Raw genomic sequence first — 24,250 nt, forward strand, 5'->3', positions numbered from 1 at the left:
TCAGCTCAGGTCATGATCTCATGGTCCATGAGTTTGAGCCCTGCGTCGTGTTCTGTGCTGACAGCCTGCTTTAGATTCTGTGTTCCTTCTCTCTCTGCCCCTCTCCCACTCATGCCCTGTCTCTCAAAAATAAATAAACATTAAAAAATTCAAATTATTGAATTGAGAGCCAGAAGAAATGGAAGGAGGCTGAAGGGTTCATTGGTGAAGCCTTAGTCCCAAGTACCATCCTCTCTTCTCTCTGCTCCAGAAGATATTTCTAGCTTGATGATTTTTCATAAACATTGGCCTAAGTGTGGGGACAGATTCCCCCCAGTGTAAAAGATGTTCTTTTAGAGGAAATTAATTTCCTTTAGAAGCAGTGCAAATTCTTTCCGACCAAAGAAAGTAATTAAACATTCTCAAACTTCCTAAGTGGAAAATCTGTCACTCTGAACATTTTGGAAGCAAGCAGAGATATGTGGGAGAATAATGTATGTCCTGACAAAGTCTAGATAATTAAATACTCTGATAAGAACTATTTCCCTTTGCCTCTTTGTCTCCACATCAGCAAAGAGCCAAACATCAAGCCCTCCTCTGGTATTGCCCCATCGAGTCCCTTACTAAGTCTGATGATGAAAATCAGTTCATTTGTCATTCAGTCTAGACTTCAAGGTCAGAAGGAAAGAGGATACTGCAGTCAGTGTGCTAAACTTTCTGCTTCTAGGTTCCTGCTCTGTCCTGGAGGAAGTATGGTATAGTACAGCAATGCATTAGTTAATCAGTTAATTAACCCACTTACTCATTTGATTATACTGTCTAGGTGCTCATAGTGGGTGGGGTACTGAACTAAGTCTTAATACTCAAGAGCTAAGAGTTTAGCTGTTCCAGATAAAAATGTACCCAAGAAAATAGACTGAGGCATTGTACATACTGTATTTGAATATACTTAGGAACGATGAGGGAAAAAGGGGGATCTTGGGCTTAATTAAAGGTGTACTTAGCATTCCTTATGACTGATCACACCAAGGGATTAAGATAAAAACGGAAGGTCTGGTGTTCTCTCAGAAGCACTTTCCTCTTTCCCAGACATTCTTTTAGTGTTTCCTAGTAACTGACAAAAAGGCTCCGCCCCTCCAGCTGACTTCCCGGTGCTGGGGGTCTAGGCGAATCCACTGCTGATGAGCACCACTAGTGTAGGAATCTGACCTGGACGGAATCTGGCTTCTTACAAGGATCCATAATTTTATATCACAGATCTCAATACGGATAATTAAATGAATGGGCCAATCAATGAGTCAATGACATGGGTGCTTTTCCCACCTTTGTTACTAACTCATTGTGTGACCTCCTTGGGTTTCCTTCTCAATAGTTGTAAAAATGGCCACATGGGGCTGATGGGAGAGATCCAATGAGCAAACCAAGGAAACATGTTGAAATATGTAAAGTACTTGAAAAAACTTCACACGTGTAAGGAGATGCCATTATTCACTGTCATTTGGGGGAAAACTTGACATAGTGAAGGCAGTTAGGAAAGAAGGAAGGGACAGAGGGAAGGAAAAGAGGCAAATAGAATGTAAGGATATTGAGAGGGAAAGGGAATGGAAGAGAAGAATAAAATGCAGTCTCTGCATCATGCTAAGGTATGGAGGAAGTGCTGGGAGAAATGGGGAGTCAGCTCAAGAAAGAGCTCATTAGGTTCAAAGGTGGTGACCTGCAAAGTTTGTTTGGACTCACTATTACTGCTTCTACTCAATTTATAGCAGTCAAGGGAAACTTTGGGATAAGACAGGACACCACACCTCACTTGCTCTTAAAATCATTGTCTATTCCTCCTTCATGGCTTCAGACATGATATGGTAGAAGGCTCCTGGAAAACTACTAGCTGGAACATAGAGAATGCCAGATGATGCAAGTCAACTGTTTTCATCATAGATAAACCGGAAATTTTCGTTACAGATATTCACACGTGCATAGCGAGGCTTCAGAGGCAGAACTTGAAAACTTGAGACAGGTGATCACATGGCTTGAGCATATCATGTGTACTGAGTGAGGTTCTGGGCCTTTCGGGGGTGGCGAGAGAGTGTGGGATATGGACAGGGACGTGGGAACTAGTTCTCGTTTTTGGTGCAGTGTATTGTTTGGAAGAGAGGACGTGGTGCGCAGGGGAGAAAGAAAGCAAACAGCAGATGCTGTGGGATCTGGTGGAAAGAGCATCTGGGGGTCTGCAGGACTGAGTTCTAGCTCTGACTCCCTGAATGAAGGCACAGCCTTCCAGAGCCATGCCACCCTTCTCTCTGGCAGACCCTCGGTAAAGTGAGGACACTAGAATAGGCTGTCGCTGAGGTTGCAGACTCTTTACAAAAGAAATACAAGTTCGTTTAGTTCCTAGAGAGTATTGGGTGATAATAACAACACAGTTGTTGTAATAGCTCATGTAATTTATTATGTACTAAATCTTTATGCATTAATTTAATGCCTCCTCATGCAATCTTATAAAATAGGTATTTTCCCACCCATCTTTTTAAATTAAAAAAATTTTAATTGTTTATTTATTTTTGAGAGAGACAGAACATGAGCAGGGGAGGGGCAGAGAGAGAGGGAGACACAGAATCCGAAGCAGGCTCCAGGCTCTGAGCTGTCAGCACACAGCTCGATGCAGGGCTCGCACCCATGAACTGTGCGATCATGACCTAAGTGGAAGTTGAACACTCAACTGACTGAGCCACCCAGGTGCCCCATCTTACCTAGATTTTAAATAAAGAAACTGAGATTCAGAAAGCTCTAGCACTCTGCTCTTAACCACTGCACTGCAACAATGATAATAATAGTAGCTAACATTTATATAGAGCTTGTCATGTGCCCGGCACTGTTCCAAGCATTTTGCACATATTAACTCATTCAATTTTCACAATAAGCCCATGAGGTAGCTACTATACTCTTATAATCTCCATTATACAGCTGAAGAAACTGGATCATGGCAGTTGTAAATCATTGGCCCCATAAATGGCAGATCTGGGGTTATAATCCAGGCAGTCTGTCAAGCCATTAAGCTATCCTGTCTTTTGTTGTAAACATAACTGCAGAAGAGGTGTGGCTTTAATAATGAAATGCCATTACATTCTATATCTGAAAGTGGTGTGTGTGTGTGTGTGTTATATGTACACGTGCGCTCCTGTTTGTGTGCAAGATATCACAGCAGAAAGTCTTCCTGCAATCTTGAATAGAGCTTGGAAATTGGAGAAGGATGTATTTTTACAAGGAGAAGGCAAGAGGGACAGTTCTAGATAGTGATTAGCCAGCACCGCCACAGGGCGTGATAACATGTGGGGAGCACAGAGTAAAGAGGCTGCTGGCAGCAAGGGGGTAGAGGACCTTGATAGGCTAAGTGTCCATATTGAGTAGCACAGAGAGTGACAGAGCATAAATCTTGGTCACAGGTTATTCTGATGGATTTAGGAAGCAAGGAGGGATTCAGGTTGTAGATGTAAACATCCAGGGCAGATGTGAAAAGAAGAAGAAGACCCCAAAGGAAAGATTAAAGTAATGAGAATTATTTATCTTGGAGAAGAGGGCTGAGGGGGAGAAAATAATTTTCAGAGATTAATTTTTTTTAATAATGAAAATTGTGAGACTCTAGGATGAGTTTTTATGAGACGCCATGCTTTCCTTGTCTGGGGGGGGTGGTCCTTTAAAAAAGCCCAGAGTGTGTTATCTGTCTTGCTTTAGGTTAATCTTATTCTGCTGGCTGTCAGAAATGACAAACCCGCAGCATGCCCGTCACCAGTCCCCCACGTCAAACCTGCGGTAGGCGGTGCTAACTGATCACCCTGGCTCTCTGTCTCTCTGATGCCAGGTCTGGCCCCAGAAATTTCCGGGAAATTGCAAACAGCTGGAGGAAGCCTACAAGTTAGAAGCTGTTTGTCCTCTGTGATTGGATGAGTGGGTTTTGGAATGTCCCTTAAGGAATAGGTGGTTCGGCCCCCTAAATATGACCCCATCACTGTTGGTTCAATTGCCCTACCTTCTCAATTCTTCATCCCCGGAAAACTGATAAATCTCCCCTAACAGACTTCCCGTCCCCAGCCTTGATCCTCTCTCATCCTTTCTCCACAGCTTTGTCTGAATTACCCTTGCACACTACCACGCTGATCATGCCATCGCCAGGCTAGAATGCCATGGGGGCCTCACTTCCTTTTCAGAAGCAGGTCTCGATAAGTTTGGGTGGACACTAAGGCCACTTCTCATTTTCCTCCTGCTTGCTCTCTTGCCCAAATTCACCATAAAACCGTGTGATCTCACTTCCATGGAGAATCTAGAAAAGCTGAACTCATTGTAGCATGGTGGTTGCCGGGAGTGGGCGTGAGGGTGGGAAACGGGGAGATACTGGTCAAAGGGTACAGACTTCCAGGATAAGATGATTAAGTTCTGGGGATATAACATTCGGACAGCATGGTGACCATAATTAGCAATACTTTATTGTATACTCAAAAGATGCTAAGAGAACAGATTTTAAATATTTTCACCTCATGCAGAAAAGGTAACTGTAAAGAGTGATGGATATGTTATGGTGACACCTTATGGTGGTGATCATTTTACAGTACACATACATCAAATCATCACATTGTATCCCTTGCACTCACACAATCTTTTATGTCATTATATCTCAATAAAGGTGAAAAAAAACCCCAAATTCACCATTGTTGTATCTCTACCAAATTATTTGGAATTCTTAAAACTCCCTATGCTGTTTCTGTTTTAATATCTTTCCATATACTCTCTCTGTATTTACAAAATATACTTTTTTTTTCCTGCCAAACTTTCTACACATGCTTCAAGACTTAGTTCAAGCATCAATCCTACAAAGCCTTCCCTGACTTCCCCAGGACAGCTGGTTGCTTTTTCTGGAGCTTTCCTCTGGCTTTTCAGAGGCAAGGACGTGTCTTTTTCACCCTGGTGTCTTGATGCTTGATACAATGTTTGGCATGTGTTCCACTCTGAAATTTGATTAATAAAAATATACATCAAATGACATGGCTGTATTAGTTTTCCCCAGTCCATTTGGAAATGAATACAGTAAAGGAATTGAAACCAGATTTTCTGACAACAACTCCCTTTGATATTTCCCCCTTTCCATCACTAGCTCAGAATCTTATTACGTAGACCCCTGAAATGGCCTCCTTATGGGTTTCCTTGGTCCAGCGTTTTCCTCCACCAGACCACCCTGCATCCGATCTATAAACAGATTAACCTCCCTAAAAATTAATATTTATACCACTTTTCTGTGTAGAGCTCTAATCTCTCTTCCTTCTACCTAATAAAGTCCAAACTCCTTAGCCATATATTTAAGGCTTCACAATCTACCCATGACCCTATTTTCCCACGTTAGATGATACTTTTTTTTAAGATTTAAAAAAAATGTTTATTTCTTTTTAAAAGAGAGAGAGTGCACAAGCAGGAGAGGGGCAGAGAGAGAGGGGGACAGATGATCCGAGGGAGGCAGGCTCTACGCTGATAGCAGAGAGCCCAATGTGGGGCTTGAACTCACAAACCATGAGATCATGACCTTAGCCAATATTGGATGCTTACTGACTGAGCCATGCAGGCGCCCCTGGCTGATACTTTGTCCCAAGCCAAGACTCCCTGCTGCAGCCCTCTGTGCTGCCTGCTACGGCCAATGGACCACTAGACTGCAGACCTGTACGCCTTCGCCCACACCATCCTCTTTTGCTGGATGTCTTTCATTTCCATCCTCAGCGCTACAGACCTTTCCCCAGATCTTTTCGCCTGTTCTTACTCACAACCACTTTTTGTACCACACCACTCAGAAGTAATTCTGCCATTTCCAGTCTTCTTGTACAACCCTTAGGTGATTTCTTCTCCCTCCTGGGACCCTCTCACATATTGCGTTATCTTGCAGAAGCCAGAACATTTGGGTTTTTATTCTAGCTTTGCCATTTACAAGCAAAAATGGCATATTCATCTTTGAAATAGGAATGACAATAGATACCTAGCTATCTTTTGTTCTAGGATGATGAAGATCAAATATGAAAATGACATTTGTGTTAAAGTAGCATAGACAGTAATGAGGCTTTTGTTATATTTTATCTTTTATATCGGTTGGCTGGTCTTAATGAAAGCCAAAACTGTATCTTTTTAAAAAATTATTTTAAATGGTTTTATTTTATTTTTGAGAGAGAGAAAGGGAGAGAACAAGCAGGGGAGGGGCAGAGAGAGAGGGAGACACAGATTCTGAAGCAGGCTCCAGGCTCCGAGCTGTCAGCACAGAACCTGACCCAGGGATCGAAACCCATGAACTGTGAGATCATGACCTGAGCTGAAGTCAGATGACAAACTGACTGAGTCACCCAGATGCCCCCAAACCTGCATCTTGTACTGTGACGTTTTCCTTTTGTATCCTGAACAGTTCAAATCATGATACCTTGCTTCTACCGGGTGCTCAGGAAATATTTGTTGAATGAATGATGAATCATCTCCACAAGAAAGAGTGTGAGCCAGCTAACTGTCTTTGTAGGGTTTATTTGAGACAAATGAGACTAGGTATCCTCTTGAAACGTGAGATCATGGAGATTTGTGGAAACTCTCCTTCCAAGCTTCTCGACTCTTAACCTCCCTAATATATTCACCCTCATACCTCCTTTTTTACTGTTTTTCCTGGCCTTTTCACTGTGTTTGAAGAAGTAGAAAGCAGGACCATGAACATCGGCCATTCATTGTACCTTGGTTGTTGTGTATGGGTAAGCTGGCTGGACCCTAAGCTCCAGCCAAAGATCTGGGATGTGTTATTGGGCTAAGCAGGTTTTCTTGGTTATGGTAATAGTGACGAAGACAGTGAACTACTCCATGGTGTTATGGGGAGAACAGAAAATAGCTGGATTTAGAAATTGGAAACTGGTAGCTCTGTGGCTCTTATTTTCTAGTGTTGTATTAAAATCACCATCTAAAACATATCCCCTAATGAACACCAGTGCAGAAAATTAAAGAGTAGTTCTGGGGATTATTATGAAAGAATTGCTCCTCAAAAAGAAGGGCCAGTGATACTTCCGGTGCCATCAGAGCAGTGAGGTACCTGAATAAGAGCTCACTAGGGTTTAACTCTGTGGCCCACCTGTGGCAGGAGTTCGAGGATTGCTTCAGTTCTGGGCCAACACATATTAGGACCTAAGTCAAAAAGACAAATTGCTAATACTGATCCTGTCTTTTTTAAAAGGATGTTTTGTATTAAAAATGTTTTTTACAGTGCTGCATTAATATATTACATATCTTGGGGAACCTGGGTGGCTCAGTCGGTTAAATGTCCAACTTCAGCGCAGGTCACGATCTTGCAGTCCATGAGTTCAAGCCCCGCATCAGCTCTGTGCTAACAGCACAGAGCCTGGAGCCTGCTTTGGATTCTGTATCTCCCTCTCTCTCTCAGCCCCTCCCCAACTCATGCTCTGTCTCTCCGTCTCTCTTTCTTTCTCTCAAAAATAAACATTAAAAATTTAAATATGTTATATATCTTGATTATTGAGATTTTTGTATCTACCTTAAATCCGTGCCACAGGCAAGTGCCTCACTCACCTGACCCTAGTCCCAGCCCTCATTTATTTGGTTTTAATGTATGTATTTGTGTGTGCACTGCTAACAAGTGAAACTAAAAAAAAAATTTGTCTCAGTCATAGAAAAAGTGCATGTTCCTTTAAGGAAGCGCCAATGAGGGAGCTAATGGATGTATACAACATAGCCTACAAAGTCATAGAATAATTATTGTCCTCATACTATCCACATGTCGCCACTGGTTGGTTTTAGATTTCGGCTAGTATTTTCTAGAATGCTGTGGTCTCATGAGGTACCTTCCTTCTTGGAATTTACAATTGAGCAGGATATATAAGGGAACATTTAGATGCAGCTGACATTTCGTGAGCACACGCAATGTTCTGGATGCTTTGGGAAGCAGGTGTACATGCTTTATTCCCTTTTATCTTTTTCACAGCAACCGTATGTGATAATACGATAGCCATTTTTTTTAATTGACTTTATTTTTTAGAGTACTTTTTGGCTCATAGCAAAATTGAGCAGAATGTAGAGTTCCCATCTACCTCCCTACCCCCAAGCTTGGCTGCCCCCACTGTCAACATCCCACAGAGTGAGACATTTGTTACAATCGGTGAACCCCCACTGACACATTGTTATTACCCAGAGTGTGTAGTTTACATCCAGGATCGCTCTTGGTGTTGTACATTGTAAGGGGCTGGACAAATGTATAATGACATGTATCCACCATGACAGATAGCATCAGACAGAGTGGTGTCACTGCCCTTAAAATCTGTGTCCTGCCTGTTCTTTCCTCCATTCTCAAACTATGCAACTACTGATCTTTTCACTCTCTCCATAGTATTGCCTTTTCTGGCATCCCGTATAGTTGGACCCATAGTGTGTAGTCTTTTCAGATTGGCTTCTCTCTCTTAGTTAAAGGTTTTTAAGTTTCCTCTGTGTCTTTTCATGGCTTGATAGCATCTTTCCATTTTGGCCTTGAGTTAATATTCCATGGTCTGGATGTTGTTACGTCCATTTTCATCTGAGGATGACAAGGCTCAGCGAGATAAAGCACCTACACCAAAAAGTGGACAGACAGCCAGGGTTCGAGTTCCACATCCCTTCATGCCAATTCAAATGCTATTTCTGTGAATCTCAGTTACTTCCGGTAAAGAAGTTGTGGGCTGTTCAGATATGCAGTCAAATGCTCTACCACTGGTGGGCTGTTCAGATATGAATGGATACCAAAGGAAAGTGTGTGGATGGGGTCTCAAGTGAAGGGGGCAGTCTTCAGAACTTCCTTTTTAGATAAGACACAAGTGGGACCAGCTGCCATTTTCCTTTGGTGATTCTTGGAACATTTCATGGAGTGAGGAGTCCTCAGTAGACATTTTAAAGGCTTCTTAACGGATGGAAGGTGGACTGGGGCTGGGAATTTCCCAGACAAATGATGTAATTTGAGAAACATGGAAGGACATGTGAACAAGTTGACTTCTTGAAAAACTCCCCATATGAAGTAGTATAATCTTAGATACGGCTGCCAAATGATACAACTAAAATACAACTCTTTCATCAGAATCAAGTGTATGTTTCTCTTGCTATTTTTCTCTCCCACTTGACAATGCAGGTGATGTAGGCATTGACCGCAGTTTGCATTTATTAAGTCCTATGTGTCAGGCTTGGTGCCAAATATATCCTATGCAATGATTTGGCACCATGTGTCTCTAAGATAGGTTCTATTGTTCTGGCCATTCGACAGACAAAGATGTTCCATATGTAACAGGAAGTAACTTGCCCAAGACTAGGTGGCTAGTGTATGCAGGAGTGAAATTTGAACCCACATTGGTCTGATTTCAGAGCCCAGATTTACTCACTGCAGTCAGTAGAATCTGGCATTGACATGTATTAACTGATGTTAATTTTCTTCAGCTCATCTGTTCATCCTCTTTAGACTTCTGAAAAGTGTCATGCAGGAGAAATCCTCATCACTGAACACACACCAAATCTGTTCTTCAATAAGGATGTTCCAAGTACCCTCAAGTTGCCTGGATGTAGACTTGATATTTGTGATGAAAAAAGGAGAAACATGTTTCATGCCTTTGATGTATGTGTATTTACATGTAGTTGTACCAGACACACCTTGTCACTTCTTCAAAGTAGAGGAGTAAAGTTATGAGTTGGCAAATTGGCCAAGGCTTGTATTTTGAATGAACACCTCTAATGAAGGGAGGTGAAGCCAACATTTGGGGAACATTGTGGCAAAGATTTTATTCCTGCAGTAATGATGCATCATTTGTTCATATCAGAGGTGAGAAAACCAAAGCTCAGAAAAGTGGTTTGCTCAATTACCAGGGAGCCAGTAAGTGGTAGAGTTAGGATTGCCACTCACATCTGTTTGGTGCAGATGTCTTTACTCATTCTAGTACATCTTAATGCTTCTTCTATTATGCTCAGTTTCCTAGATCAATGGTATTTTTGCCTTTTGTATGTTGGCCCTGTTGAATGTAGTACTAGTTGGATACCTTGTAAAGATAGACATATAATTAAAAATGCCTCTGACGAGAGATGTCAGGAGCATGTTGTGAGTTTAATGTTAGCCCTGAAATACTCCTTGATCTCTAAAGGCAACACTCAGATCCATCAGTTCCATTTTCTAAACTTTATATTCATATTCATAATCTTCCCTCTATACAACGTGGGCCATAAATAGTGTAGTTTTGACTCAGGAGTCCTAGCTTATGTACAATTGAGCTCCGTGGCTTTCTGCAGCTTTGGGCATTGGTTTTCTACCATTAAGAAATGAAAAGGGGTTGGACATATTGTGCTCCTTGGCTTACAATTTTATAATACACCTCTGATTAGGAGTATGCTTTAGCTGAGTCTTTTTTTTATTACACTTTTTTTAAACATTTAATTTTGAGGGACAGAGAGTGATAGAACATGAGTGGGGGAGGAGCAGAGAGAGACATACACAGAATCCAAAGCAGGCTCCAGGCTCTGAGCTGTCAGCACAGAGCCCAACGCAGGGCTCGAACCCACAAACTGTGAGATCATGACCTGAGCTGAACTTGGACACTTAACCAACTGAGCCACCCAGGCACCCCTCAGTTGAGTCTTCTTAATTTGAGTGTGTAAATTGGATCTTCATCTTGTAAGAAATCTTTATTTCTTACTTTTCACTATAATCACATTACACTTAGACAACCTTCATCACTCTCTGTGATTATGGTGACTTATGTTTATAAAACTCTCAACCATTTATGAAGCTTTTGTATATACCATGTCTCATTTTGTCTCTCAATAATCTAGATGAAGGGGGGCAATATGAAACATGGGTTTGCATTACTTAAATTCTTCATCTGTAAAATATGCACGATACTAATATCTATCTCCTTGGTTGGCTGTGAGGAAAAAATAAAATCATGCACATAACATGCTTAGCTGGGAGTCCACCACATCATCAGTGTTGAATGAATGGTGGCTGTCTTTTGGTGGCCAGCTCCAGATCTTCTACCTTCCTGATAATGGAGCTGGCCTAGAACCTAGGTCTTCTAACTCAAAGAGGAATTGGGTTCTCTTGCTAGCACACTGTACTGTTCTTCAAGGCTGTGAGAAAACTAGAAGGAATGTTTCTTCTGGGGAAAGGGTGGACCACTGGCTTCAATCCTGGTCTGTACATTCCCGGTATATTCACTCAGTATGCTCTTAGAACCGCCTACTCTGGGTTGGGCCCTGTGCTAGTATTGAAGATACTAAAATACAAGGGTAGCACAAGCCTTATCCTAAGAGAGCTCACATCTAGTGTGTGAGAGATATGTAAGAAACAATGTGTCAGGGGCGTCATAAAAATTTTTGGTTGAATAATGAAGGAAAGAACAAGGAAGAAAGCACCTAAGTGGCAGCGTAGTTTGGCAGTTATGCGTGAGCCCAGTCCTGACTAATTAGCTGGTATTCGCTAGACAAAAGGCCAAAGGAAGAGAGGGCAGTACGAACAGAGAGAATGGTGTATCGATGGGAAAGAATTGTGAGAGAACACGGCACACTCAGACAATGCAAGTACTTCCATATGGTTGGACCTCAGTTGCAGTCTGAGGGGTTGACAGAAAGAGAGTCTGAGGCAGTGAGTAGGAGTCAGATTGCAAAGGGATTTTATGCCATGCTGAGGGGATGGACATTAATCTTAAAAGTAACCAAGGAATAATGCATGATTTGAAACCACAACAAAATGGCAGGCTCAGTTTTTGAAAGAGAACGCTCTGGTGTTTACGTGGAGAAGGATTGGAGAATACGATGATCAGAAGCAGAGTTTCAATCCTACTATTGCAAGCAAGAGAGATTGCAGAGATGGATTAAGACTACAGCAGGGGACTGGAAATGTGACCGAGATCATGACTTATTTGGGGATATTTGGGAGGACTTGCTGGGAGTGAGAAATTCAGAGGAGGAAGCCAGGGTGACTCCCAAGTTTCTGGATTGGGTCACAGGGTGGCTTGCAGGCCATTATTAGCATCAAGAGAACTCTAGTGAGACTTCCATAGTATCTGTCTGGTGTTCTGGAGAGAGACCCAGATGGCAAAGGGAATGCAAATGAGCCGCACCAGTGAAATAGACTGGAGAAACAGTGAAACATCTCTGAGAACCACAGTTCCAGGCCTTTCCCCCGGGTCCCCACCTTTCTCTGACAGGCAACTCCTGAATAATTAGGAAGTGATTAGCTAGCCAGTGGGTGATTTAGGCTCTCTCCTCCCCACTACTCACCTTCTGCCATGTCCCTCTTCATCTGAAGCTGAATCAAGTAAAGGTGAGGAGGGAGAAAACAGAAGAGGCTACTTGGCTACTGCTGAAAGACCCACAGTTGATGAGGACTGGAAGTGACCCCAGGAAGCATTGGCTATCATGATGTTGTGGTGTTATTTTTGAATTTGCGTTGCCCTACCTGTGCTGTTAGGGATGCTAGAGAATTTACGGTTTTAATTACGGCCAGCATCCAGCCTTGTGTGGGGCATGCTTTTTAAAGTTTAGCTTAAAAAAATTTTTTTCAGGACCCCTTCTCCCCAAGGTCCTTTCTCTAGAAAGCTGCTCCAAGAGTGAGTAGTGCTCTGATATTTTTCTCAGAACTTCCCTTTTCAGTTCAGAATTCTACCAGTGATTCTTATGCTAAGAGGGGTCAGGAGATGAGGCACTTCTCACAGTACCCTTGGAGCTACTCATGAATAATGGCCTATTTCACCTCTATTGTCTGCCTCAAAACATAAGCAACTAGACAGAAAGGCAGAGGAGAAGTTAAAGATCACTGAATGAGCCAGAAGAGCAGGCCGAGGCGGAGATGGTGTGAAGAGGTAAAAAAAAAATGCCAGATAGAACAGATGGTTATGTAAGGGGAAATGTCTGAGTAGATTGACTACTCAACAGCTAGAGAATGAGCCAGATTCCCTGGTTTACAGGCAAGAAGAACAACAGAGAAGTACTCTGAAATCTTCAGTGAGGTTAAGGGCATCCCTACCAAAGAGTCATGTAGCTAAAATAAATTAGAGGTCATTTTTCCAGGCTCCATGCAAAATGGACTAAGAAGTCCACTGGGCTTTTCACTGCCCCTTCGTATCGTTTCCCGTGATTTATGCTGCCAGTTTCTGCTTCGTAGGGAAAATCTGTCTCTCTAAATACTTTCTTCCTTCATCTGTGAATTGATTTCATTGAACTCTGGAGTTTTGGGGGTGGGGAGGGAGAGGGGAGGGGGTGCTGTGAGCACAGAAGTAGGTACTCAGCAGGACTAGAACCGTCCACAAATTTGCAAAATAATTCCAAACTGGCAGACTAGTAGGAGCTGTCCTTGGAAAGCACATATCCATTTTGTGGGGAGGTTGCGTGTAGTTTTCTCTCCTGCCTGCAGGTAGGTTGTAGGTAGGAAAGGGTGACTTTCTCTGATTTGAACGCATGTGACCTGCCTACCAGAAGACTCATCCGAGACTCTCAAGAGAGGGGGACCATTGAAAATGAAAACTTGGCTGGGTTTCGCTTCTGCCCCAGCTGAGTTATTCTGAAGTGAGGGGAGGAAACAAGGAACACACCGCACCAACCAAGGAGGTCACAGAGTGTGACAAGGGGTGTGCAAGAGGCATACTGCGCTGCCTAACGGGAGAAAACCAAGCCCTTTGTGCTGGGGCATGAGTCTGGGGAGGGATGGATGCTTTATGTACGGACCCGCAGACCTTTCTGTCCCGCAGCCTGGCTGCCGCCGGACCCTGGGGCCGGACTGGCCCTTTGTCTCAGCGGCATCCGAGGCAGTGACGTCATATTTGATGGCTGTTGGCACCTTCAGAGAGGCAAGTTTTATGTTTCTGTGTTTCTTTCTAGAACTTGTTAGAACTAAGGAGAAAGGAGTCGTTTAATCCTACCTGGGATTAAAATTGTTGAGACTTTTAAATGAGAGTAGTTAGCTCCCCAAAACTTTCTCAAAAGGTTACCTGATAGAGGTGCCTGGGTGGCTCAGTCAGTTAAGTGTCCAACTTTCCGTTCAGGTCATGATCTCCCGGTTCGTGGGTTCGAGCCCTGTGTCGGGCTCTGTGCTGCCATCTCAGAGGCCTGGAGCCTGTCTTCGGATTCTGTGTCGACCTCTCTGTCTCTGCTCCTCCCCTGCTTGTGCTCTGTCTCTGTCTCTCTCAAAAATGAATAAACATTAACAAAAAAATTTTTTTAAAGGTTACCTGATACAGTACCTCTATTAAGACCACAAGAGAGTTAAACAGCATTTATACTTAAGCCTGAATCTTCCTTGCTTTGTTTTCAAATAAATTATTTAGGGCAACAGTTAGTTCTCTTTCTCCTCACTCCCCCGTATAAGCCCAGAACTGGTGAAATGAAACCAATGGCGGCCCACTGGTGGCTTCGGAGAACATGCTTTGGTTTGGGGCCCGGGGGAGGTGCTATTGGGGGTAGTGGTGGAGATGGAGTTCTGGTGGTAGTCAAGATGGTGGAGGTGGAGTTCTCTTCCAGAGCCCACAGGGATCTGATGTGATCAGAGTATCTTTTAGCGAGATGGTTAAGGGCCTGTTCCAGGGTCTGGCTAACATTCACACCATGGACTATTTGGATTGAGATGGCAACAAATCAGAATCTACAGATGGAATTAGCAATGGAAAGGCTTCGAAAGGTCTTTCTTGTCTATCACATGTCGCTAGGTGAAGAAGCCCTTTAATTACCCTGGATAGATGAAAATCTCCATCATGCCCTCCATTCAAATAACCAATAAGGCAGTACTACAGCCTCTCCTAACGGGAGTGTCCAGCCCTAGCCAGGGGTGGCTCGGTTTTGTTACACTCACAGCATCTTCTGCTTCTTCTTTTAACCTATTGAAATCTTACAGATATATGGATTAATTAAACCATTCAGCTCTCCAATAGGCATTGATATGTTAAATGCCTAGATTGGGCACAATACTGAACTGAGCCCCGCGTGGAATACAAAGGAAGGAAAGGGATTGTCTTCATCCTTGAGGAGTATATCATATTGAGCAGGCAAGAAACTAATTCATTAAGTGACTGGAGAACAATGCAGCCTGGTGCTGTCGATGTGGGAGACCGTAGGCGCAATGATGCATGCTCTGGGAGGTAGGGAGGTCTTATGGAACCAGGCCAGTCTTGAGTTGGCTCTTGGTCGAATGAAAAAGGAAGGAACATTTTACCTTTTGTATAGACTATCTAGGAGTTTAAGATTCCATTCCTTTCTTCCTCAGAGGCTACCCCTCTCCAAGCTGCAGGGGCATGCCATCTTTGTGATGGTCCATAGTCTCCACCCTTCCCCAACCACCAAGGCCTCTGTCATTCATGTTGACAGAGCTTTGTGCTGCCCAATCTCCATAGAGGACCCCGTCTGTGACATGCAGAGGAAGGGTTTTCAGGAAACGTCCATGGAAATGTCTCTGTGATGGGCCACCTTGTTTTCCCTTCCTTGTGGTAGGCAGTCCTGGACGGGCATGTGCTTTTACCTTTATCTCTTTTAACCAAGGGCCAGTAAGCTTAGGTAGTCAGGGTCCTTGCATTGCTGCACGTGTGCTCACTAAAAGCAGCCTGACTTCTGGGTTGCACAATCAGTAATTTCTTCAACCTTGTGGATTGCTTCCTTCAAGCCAATGTTTATAAACATTTAATTCTCAAAGCTGGCGTTGTTCATGCTTCATGTCAGCTTAGACGCCACTTGCTTGGGGCCATCTACCCCTGCAGATCCACATGATCTTCTTTCTCTTGTCAGTTGTACTTGGATCACTACTCGTAATTCTGTGTTTACCAGATTAGTGATTGGCTCTCCCTCTAGAATGTAAGCTCCATGAATCAGGAACCAGATTTGCTCTGTTCACTACAGAAATAACTGTTTGATAGTTGGGTGAATGAATTTAAGAGTAAAAGTGTGGGGCCCTTGGGTGACTCAATGGGTTGGCCGTCCAACTCCAGCTCAGGTCACAATCTCATGGGTCATGAGTTCGAGCCCCGTGTCAGGCTCTGTGCTGACAGCTCAGAGCCTGGAGCCTGCTCTGAATTCTGTGTGTGGTGTCTCTCTCTCTGCCCGAGCCCCACTCACGCTCTCTCTCTCTCTCAAAAATGAATAAATGTTAAAAAAAATTTAACAAAAAGAAAAATAAAAATGTGGGTAGAGATGCATGGTCTTGGGAATCACAATACTTAGGGTGTCCTTGGGATGATTATAATAGGCAGGCGGTCTCCTGGCTCCTGGCTGGAAGATAGGATCTCCAAGAAAGCAGTTGAGAGAGAATGCCTGCTGTCACAGTCTAGAGAAAAGACATCCCTGTGCCCTCCAAATGAACCCAGTAGACCCTCGGAACTGTCATCCTCGCTGTTTTAGACGGTGCTGCCTTGTCTGTGATCACATGCTGGATGCCTCTGGCATTGCCACAGGAGCCTGTTTTATTGCAGTGTGGATTTTCCGTTCAGGGTGGGAAAATCAACTCCGAACATCAGATTTGGCTAGAGTGTATTTCCAGAGGGAAAACAATTTTCCCCTTATTTCACGTTTTCAGTTTCCTACTGACTTTTGACCTGGGGATTTCGGCTGCACAGTCTGGATACTCAAACCACAGCAAGAACAACAGCTTATTTTTACATACAGAGACAGGCACTGTTCTAAGTGCCTCTTCATGTGTATCATCTCATTAAACCTTCGCTGCAGCCCTATGGAGTACGTATCGTGGTAGGCATACGCCCATTTGATAGATCAGATGTAGAGGGATGTATCAGAACAAACACGTAAGAGAGCTGGCATTTGAACTCAGGCTTAGTTCTCTGGCCTGCATTCCCACTGTTGCCTCCTAACACGACCTAATATTTATTTGAATGCTACTCCATTATCAGACTCATAATCATATGTATAGATCACAGGTGCTTTCTTATTTAGAAACATTGTGTGCTATGCAGATGGCCCATCAGAACTGTAGTCGAAAGCTGACAGGTTTTTCCACGATTATGCCACAGCCTTTTCCTCCCTGTGCCTTGGAAAGGGGAGGTGTTCTTTCTTTTGACAACCTTGCATCATCAGATGGACCTGTTCCCTTCCTTGGAGTCTCTTTCCTTTTGCGCTACCAGCACACTTCAGTGGACTGCTTCGCTGCTCATGCTTGCCACTGGAATCGATTCTGGTGCTGCCCAGGGAGGAAGGTGAACTGAGGCAGGTCTCCTCTCTGTTTATTGCAGTCAAAACTCAATCTTTGTACCAAACAAAAAGAGGGGAATCCAAATGACCCATGTCAGTTCTCTCTAATACATTCAGCATGTATTTGTTTGGGGGAAGTATAAACTGTAGCCAAGGCACCCACATGAATTTGTGCTTCGGGGTCTTGACTCACTCTGTCTGTCCATGCATAGTCCCTCTGCCAGCTCAGGAGGGGAGCCTGGACACCCCTCCCCCCAAACCATTCCAACACACCTTCGTATTCTGCTTCCTCTCTTGGAGCTGCTTTGGCTTCTGTCTTCCTCTGGTTCTCTGAGGCTGAGTGTCAGCCTGGTCTGGTCTATTCAAATTTTAATTTGTAAGTGGTCTTGTCAGTACCTGGGTCTTGACTTTCTCCTGCAGATTTTTATTTGATTAACCCCTTTGACTCTTGCCTTTCCCCGTTGCCTTAAGGTGGAATCTTCTGCCCTCATCTCAGCTCTGATGAATTCAATTTCAGCCCTTTCGCCATCAGGGCCAATCTGGAGACCCAGCGAGTCTTAGCAGCTGTCTTATCACACCTAAAATCAGCAATGCAACTGAGCCCAATCCTTAGTAATAGGATAGTTTTGTCTCTCACCCTGATAGAAGAAGTCTTTCAGTCTGAGAGATGATGAAATAGAAAACTGCTTTGACAGCTCATTTACTAGAAAGAATTTAAATATAAACATCTGAATGGAATAGGTGGTCCGAGAACACGTTTGGATATACACGCGATCACACTTAAAATTTCGTGGAGATGGGGATGGCTACTAGGAAAATTGCCAGGTGAAGGGAAGCAAGCCCTCAACTTGTATCCTTATCTTACAAAATGCACCAAAATGTATTTTAGGCAGATTATGTGTAAAAGTTCTTCATATAAACGAACTTGAAGACGACATAGGGGAATATTTAATTTTGAGTAAAAAGTACTTGAAAATGTAAAAGCATCTGATGATACCACAAAGGAAAATATCAATACATTTGCATATATAGACTACAAAAGTTTGGTAAACTAAAAAAATCATATGCAACTTGGAAAATGTATTTTTAATAGATGATGATATATGTGTGTATAAGGTATACATATATAGTACACATATATAGTTATGTGTGCATGTGTGTGTATAAGATACATATGTGTATGTGTGTGTATACATAAGGTGTGTAGATATAAGGTATGTATAAGGTGTATATATATATATATATACACATGTATGTGTGTATAAGGTATACATATTTACATATATATGTATGTATATAAGGTATGTGTAAGGCATACATATATAAACATATATGGGTATAAGGTATACATATATATGTACATATGTGTGTATATATGACATAAACAGGTAGTTAATAAAATTTTGAAAATGGCTAATGAGGTCTTAAAATATCAGTCCAAACTTACTAGATTCAAAGATACAAAAATTAAACAGATCTGCTAAATAACTAGTAGGTACTGAAGTCAATAAAGCAAAACTCAAGGCTTAGGATACTGCAGAGAAAGGAGAATTTCCTCCAGTAACTAAGTATGTAAATGGGCAAGAACTTTTTGGAAAGCAGCTTTGGAAGACAACAAGGAGAAAACAACCTTTTGATTCAATCTGATCCACTCCCAGTCTGTACTAAGGAGAATGGTCGGATAACTATGTAAAACGGTGTCTATTATAACCGTATACATAATACAAATCCTAAATACATCCTACATGTCCAGTATTGGGAAAGTCGTTAAGTCACTTTTAGCCATAGACTAGAGTATTATATAATATTTTTAAATGTTTTGAGAGATACTAACCACCATACTCTTAATATGATGTTTAGTTCATATGATAACTAAAAGGGTAGGAAGCAAAGTTATACACATGATGACCAAATGCTGTTAAATCTACATAAATATATTAAAACATGAACATCCATCTATGTACAAGAGTAGAGGGAAATCTTTTGACCTAGCAGATGTGGTTATCTTTCATTGTTCTTATCATGGATAATTTTAATGATAATCTTTAGATTTTTGTTATTTTTCTTCTCAAATGTTGGTAGCAAATGTGTGTTACTATTATCATCAGGAAAAGTAAGAACTTTAAAAAGCATGTACCTGCATTCCTTGAATTTTTTTTTTTTTTTTTTGAGTGTCTGTTAAACATCAGGGGAGGGAGGCAAGGAGGAAGGAGTGTTCTTTCCTTCCCTTGGAGGATCTGGGCTCAGGTAGGTTAAGAAGCAGAGGACTGAATCTCCAGGATGGTCTGTCGGGACTCTAGCTGAAGAACACATATCACAGAGAAAATAAAGACAAATTAAAAGAAGGGATTGTGGTTAGAACGGCACCAGACGAAAGTTCTATTGAGATGTGTTCCTCTCTGAGAAATTTCTGGAGCCGCACATTTCTGATCTCATGAAAACCATCCAGGATGGAAAACAAATATTCTGATTTTTCAGTGCTAGTTTTTCCAACAAATCACTTAATTATACTTGTTTGAGCAGTGGTCTCTTCCACGAGCCTGTAGGATGTGATGGGGTGGGAACCTGCTTGGTCTGGTAGGTAGTGATGCCCAGTGGCATTTGCTGAATAAAAGTACAAAGGCATGTGCTCGGAAACCAAACTAGAGAAGAAAAGGCAGGCTTTCTAGCTGCTTACATAACATGGTTATATTTTGCTTCTGGTTGCATTGCCTGAGTGTGAAGTTTGGCACTGTCACATGCTAGCTGTGTGATCTGGGGTGAGTCACTTGACTGCTCTGTGCTTTAGTTTCCTGATCTGTATAACAATGATGATAACCACAGGATGTACCTCCTAGGGATGCTGTGAGGATAGGTGGGTTATCAGGCCTACAACACTTAGCACGTTGCCTGGCTATGTTTACGTGCTGTATAGGTAACAGCTATTCTTCTCATTCTTAATTGTTGCCTAAAAAGCAGCAGGCATTCTCTTCAGTTAACTGTAGCTTCTCTAAGCCTCCCAATGTTTTCCATCCAACCATGCATAGATAATGAACTTGATGTCTTTATAAAGCTTGATATTTTGTGGCCACTATCTTAAGCTCCCTTAACTATTGTCTCATTTCATTAGTTACTAACTGTCATGACAAAGTAATAGAAAGGGCCCTTTAAAAATCCTGCAGATGTGAAACATGAATTACCACCAAACTTTATGCCAAGACGTGTAGTATTCTTCTTACTTAACACTTCATGAATTATTTTCATTTTATGATTAAAAAATTTTTTTCTGGACTTGTAGCTCTTTGTGGGACAAATCTTTCTTCCTATACCTCCCACATAGACTGCTCTCCATGAATTTTTTTTAATGTTTTTTTTTTAATTTATTTTTGAGAGAGAGAGACAGCGTGAGCAAGGGAGGGTCAGAGAAAGAGGGAGACACAGAATCCAAAGACAGGCTCCAGGCTCTGAGCTAGCTGTCAGCATAGAGCCTGATGTGGGGCTCAAACCCATGAACTGTAAGATCATGAGCTGAGCTAAAGCCGGATGCTTAACCAATTGAGCCACGCAGGTGCCCCTGCTCTCCATGAGTATTTTATTGACGTAACAACATTAAAAAAATTTTTTGTCTGTGTGTGTATTTATTTTTGAGAGAGAGAGAGAGAGAGACTGAGCGCGAGCAGGGGAGGGGCAGAGAGAGAGACACACACACAGAGTCTGAAGCAGGCTCTAGGCTCTGAGCTGTCAGGACAGAGCCTGATGGCTGTGGGTGGGTGGGAGACCATGAGATCATGACCTGAGCCAAAGCTGGACACTTAACCAAATGAGCCTCCCAGGTGCCGTGATCCTTTCTCCTTCTATTACAAACACAGGGAACACTTAGTAGTGAGAGGCTTACCTCTTAGCACAAGGATCTCTGACATATTGCTAGATTTTTCATCTTGTAATTTCTTGGGAACTTCCAACCTTCTTTCTTACCTTTAAACAATGTCGTCCTTAACTAAGGGAGAATCCACTGAAGGCTCGTTGATGGTGATCAAGTCCTTGGCATACCTCCATCAGTAGAAATGATGACTGATATTTCTCCTGTGGGTCTGAAGTATATAGTTGCACACATGGTGAGGTACTGGACTACATTATTCATCTTAAATGTATTACGCTGAATAAGGTGTTCAATTTATAAAGCATGATTGGTATTTTATAATAATAATACCCCTTTGTTATGTAGTGCCAAGCCCTTTATAAAGCACCCTACACATTATATCATTTAATCTGTACAATTAGCTTGGGTTTTTATTGCTATTTTATATGTGGAAATTTGAAGATTAGGAAGACGGGCACCGAGGTAGCTCAGTTGGCTAAGCGTCCAGCTCTTGACTTTGGCTCAGGTCATGATTTCACAGTTGGTGAATTCGAGCCTCATGTTACTTGGGATTCTCTCTCTCTCCCACTCTCTCCCCGCCCCTTCCCTACTTGTGTGCTCTGTTTCTCTCTTTCTCAAAATAAGTAAATTAAAAAAATGTTTTAATGTTTATTTATTTGAGAGAGAGAGAGTCAGAGAGAGAGAGAGAGGGAGACATAGAACCCGAAGCAGGCCCCAGGCTCAATACTGTCAACCCAGAGCCTAATGTGGGGCTCAAACTCATGAACCGTGAGATCGTGGCCTGAGCTGAAGTCCGACGCTTAATTGACTGAGCCACCCAGGCACCCCTCAAAATAAGTAAATTTTAAACAAATAAAAAAAAGGATTTAGCTAGTTTATGCATATGCTTTACACACGTGATTTCATTCAACCTCATAACAGCCCTTGAGTTAAACCATAATATCTCTATTTCCTTAACATAAATAAATCTAAGGTTCATAGATACTAACAGGTATATGATGCAATTGAGATTCAAACTCTAGTTTGGCAGCAAAACCTGTGGTCTTTCTAAGTACCTGTGGTTGATTGTACCATATTGGAACCTTCATTTACTATAGTCTACTTCTTACTACTGAAGTTACTGGGTTCCCCCCCCAACTTTATGAGGTGTAATTGACAAAAACTGTGTGTATTTTAGGTGTAAAATGGGATGATTTGATACATGGGATATATATACATTATGAAATGATCACTATGATCAAGCTAATTAATACGTGTCACCTCATATACCATTTATGTGTGTGTGTGTGTGTGTGTGTGTTAGCAGAGTTCAAGTGAACAATACAGTCTCCTTAATTATAATCACTCTGCTGTGTGCTAGATCCTCAGAACTTACTCATTTTGTAACTGGAAGTTGATATCCTGACTGACATCTCCCCATCCCCCTGCCCCTGGCAGCCGCTTCTCTTCTCTGTGCGTCTGAGTTCATGAAGTCACTATTGGTTCACCTCTAGTGATGTTAGGGTCTGGACGTGCCCATGATTCTAGAAGACATTGGAGAACAGCCCTTTTTTTTTTTTTTTTTTTTTTTGCCTCATCCTTACCACAGAGAACTCCTACTACACTTGCCCTGTTTTCTGTCACTGGCGGTCAACATGGAGAGTGCAGACACTCGTATGTTCTTGTCTGTCTCAGTCTGCGTGGTCTCAGACCAAGGCTCGCCATTTGGGATGGGGCCGCACTCCGTTAACCTTCTTATCGTTCTTTCCCTGTCCCACTCGTTCTAAGTCTAACTCCTCTATGCACAATGCCCTGGAAAACTGAGATCACAAACTGGGCAGTTTCGCCGTCCTCGGAAGTGGAGAGCAATGGCTGCCCCAGCCTATACTCTGACTTACATTTCAAGGATGTTTGTTTCAAAATTCCAGAAACTGACCAATTTGAAAAGACCTGTGTCCGGATGTGAGTAGACTACAGAGAATCTTGTAAAAAAAAAAAAGAAAAAAAAAGAAAAAAAGAATAAGGTTGCTCCTGACAGACAATCTGATCTTTGGATCCTAATAACCCTGGCTGGAAGGTAGAAACTCAGTGTTCACTTCTGGGTCAGGGTGTCATTGCTCAATAGGCTAAGAGAATTCATTTTCCTTGAGTGATTTTCCTTTCAAGTCACGTTTTACGGCTGGAGTTACTCAACGAATTAATAGGTATAGAAATGCAAAGCTCTTTTCTTATTACATTCTATCGATCTGATTGCAGTATCATTAATTGAAAGGCTAGGGAAATGTGATGGATAGTTCAGCTCAAGATTCTGCATTCGTTTTGGCCCAGAGCTATTGGAAAGAAAGCTGCATGAAACTGACTGAAAGAAGCCTTTTGGTCCGACATGAATTATTCTTTCTCTGTAAATCCTTGTAAGAGCATTCAGTCCTAGTGAGATTTACAATGTGAAATTATAAACTGTTTCTACTCTTAAAAGGCAAATCAAAACTCAGAATGCTTATTTGTGGAGTTGGAAATCATCCATCCTGTAATTTTGCTTTTACAGATTGCATGTATATGACATTGAAAAAAAAAACAACAAACCAATTCTGACAGAAACAAATTCTGACTCAAAAATGTGGAAGTGGGCATTTTGCTCTTCCTTCGAAGTAATTTCATTTGGAATCGTGTGGCTGTGAACCATTATTGTCATTCATCACCACTGCGTCCATCTCTTTCAAGTGCTGTGTGAAACTTGAGAGAGAGGGTATGTTGTTTAGGGATTGTTTTTTATGGCTATTTTCTTTTTGGATTGTTTGACCTAGTATCCCTTGAATTTCTCCCATGAATTTAAATTAACTTGAGAATTTTGTATATGTGTAGATAAGCACACATGCATATTTAATGAGTGTACTTGAATATGAAAAATTTAAAAGAATATTTTTAAATATTTTAATCCTCCACGTGAAGGGAAAATTCTTAGGCTTGGATAAGAGCATACTATATTTTATTTGATTTGCTCACAAAGGCTGAGTGTGTCTCTTTTACTTACTACTTACAGGATTTTTCTGTTGCATTTATTATTTTAAATATTTGCAGCTTCAGGTGAGTGAATGGAATACTCAGATGTAAAGCACATCTAATCATATTCATCTCTTGCTTAAACATTTTTGTTTGGAGAAGTTTAGAAGTTTAGTGCATGTTACTAATAATACATGTCCTACTATACATTAAAAAAATTTTTTTTTATCTTTA

General features: G+C 41.9%; 1 long non-coding RNA gene across 4 annotated transcripts in view; it reads left to right on the top strand.

Annotated features, from left to right (window-relative positions):
* The window catches only part of LOC115306962, a 210,771-nt gene that overhangs the window by 34,005 nt on the left and 152,516 nt on the right, over positions 1-24,250 (top strand). The gene's annotated exons all lie outside the window — the stretch shown is intronic.

Source organism: Suricata suricatta, chromosome 11 (genome assembly GCF_006229205.1).
Source record: "Suricata suricatta isolate VVHF042 chromosome 11, meerkat_22Aug2017_6uvM2_HiC, whole genome shotgun sequence".
Classification (NCBI taxonomy): domain Eukaryota; kingdom Metazoa; phylum Chordata; class Mammalia; order Carnivora; family Herpestidae; genus Suricata; species Suricata suricatta.